The following is a 2,496-nucleotide window of genomic DNA, read 5'->3' as shown; positions in this document are numbered from 1 at the left end:
GAGTGGATTTTGTTACTTATCACCTAGACACATTAGTGAGGATGTCAAAGAGAGGTTATCTTGATTCTAGGCCAGCTAGATCTCCATCTATGGCTTGGAATATGTTTTTTGAGGCTTTTTTGGAAAAGTATATGCCTTATAGCAAGCGTATAGGGTTCTATATATGTATCCAAGTATGAGGCCAAATTTCATGAATTAGCCTGACATGGAACTATGATTCTACCTATAGAGTATGAGCAAATTTGATGCTTTATTAGGGGCTTGACCACTTCATAGGGCTACTCAGGGTTTAGTGAATTTGGGGAATTAATGAACATAATTTTTCTATTGAGGAGAGGGATCATGGTGAAGAAGGGGGGAATGATAAGAGACCTTATTATAAGAATAGTATAGTTGGAGCCACAACAGTTCACATTCTAAAGGTCGAGGATTTTAGGGTAGACACCCCAGCATCAACCTTATTAGTATAAGGGTTAGCCTAGTAAGCCAGTTCAGGTAACACTTCAGATGTATAATGGGGTCAGTCAATTTATAATGGTTTTGGTGGTTAGAGTAGTGTTCATTTACAAAAGGTGTTTAGGGGCCATCGAGCTGAAGTGGTAATTCCAGATTAGTCTGACCTTCTAGATAGACTAGAGTGCTAGGGGCATGTTATGATATTTGGGTTCTTGGTCACTTTATGTGAGAGTATCTGCAGTATGGGATAATTTAGTCTTCAATTAGATTGCATAATCGATAAAATCAGTGTCACCTCCACTTAGGGGTGGTGCTCAGGCTCACAAAGGTGGTCCCTAGAGTTCGAAGGATAGTCCTCAAGAAGGTTGTACAGGTGGTTGGGTAGGCACCAAATTTTGTAGAAGATAGGATCATTTGTATGTTGTACTACACAGGCTAGAGGTTAAGGCATCAATTATTGTGATTAAAGTACAATTTCCATATACCATCAGGCAACTTCTTCTTTGTTTGATCCTAAATCCATATTTTCATATATTTCTACTTATACACCATGATTGGGTTTGTCTTTGTAGTATTTTTTTTGTGCCATTGTATATAGCTACTTTCATGGGTTATTTCTTAGCAGTGGATTAGTTATATGGATCATGTTTGGTGTTGTTCAGAAGTATGATACTTTGGTTGCAATGATTGTGCTGGATATGGTGGATTTTGACACGATTTTTGTCATAGACTAGTTATTTCCCTTCTATGCGATCTTATATTGCTTCACCAAGACCGTTATCTTAGTCATATCTTTCATAAGACTTGTTATGGCCACCCACTAATGGGGATTATTTCTTATATACGAGCTACGAGACTAATATCAAGGGGTTGTAGGTCATTACTTGCTTAAGTATGTGATATTAGTGTTGTGAGTCCATTTCTTGAATCTGTTCCTACTGTACGTGATTTTCCCAATGTTTCTCCTACTAACCTACTTAGCCTTCTTCTTGAAAATTCTATAATAATTGTTATTAACCTCTAGTGTAACGACCCAAAATCACCTCCCGGGATGTCATACAGTGCTTAGGGCTACAATAGCCGTAAGCTAACCCTTTGAGCCTATCACTCCTCATAATAATTCGTTCAATAAGGAATGTACAAAACACTGGCACTGTTATATAAAATAAAAGGAAATACAAAGGTAATACTCGGTCCAAATGATCACAATGCTGGAAATATCAACACAACCACAGTCTGATAACTAGTCTGACAAAGCCTCTACTACTCCATGAACTAGAGAGCCATTGGGATAGCTCCCCAACTGACTCAAACTAAACTAAAAGTAATGACATAAACACTCAAGTATTAAAATATTTAAAGATAGGCCCTCGAACAGTGAGGAATCACCACTGGATAAATGTAGACCAAGGTACTCGGGAATTACTGACGAGGCTGGGACTGAGCACCTGAACCTGCATTATAAGACAATGTAGCAGATAAACATATATGTGGATCATCACTTGGGAGTGTACTGAGTATATAGGGGTGTATGCATTTACATAAAAGAATATCAATACTCTTTAATCAAATTATGTTGTCAAATAGGAATGACTCACATGGCTTGAATAAGTTTAAAATGTAAAGCTCATAAATCATATAGAATGAAGCATGTAACACAAATCTCATGAGTCATTATACTTTAGCTATAAAATTTGTGCTCTCCTCTTATTCTCATTACTAATTGTATGAAGGAAACTTTAGGCAATACTTTCAACTTATCCATATATCTCATGGAGTGTAAAACTGCTTTAATGGTCAAGAACTTATAACTCTTTTAAACTCACATACTTGGAACTTGGAATCATATAAATTTGGTTTAAAAACTGGTGATCCACTCGTATTAGTAGAGAAAACTATTTCCTTCTTTAGAAAATGCTAAAAAGCAGTTCATTCATTGTAGAAAATATCTCATCTCAAACTTTAGGGAAAATATTCTATCTCAATCGAAAATACCGTTGTTTTAGGGAGGTTTCCTTAATCGACATAAACCATACGAGC

Source organism: Capsicum annuum, chromosome 9, assembly GCF_002878395.1.
Source record: "Capsicum annuum cultivar UCD-10X-F1 chromosome 9, UCD10Xv1.1, whole genome shotgun sequence".
NCBI classification, from domain to species: Eukaryota; Viridiplantae; Streptophyta; class Magnoliopsida; order Solanales; family Solanaceae; genus Capsicum; species Capsicum annuum.
Note: the sequence above shows the minus strand (reverse complement) of the source record.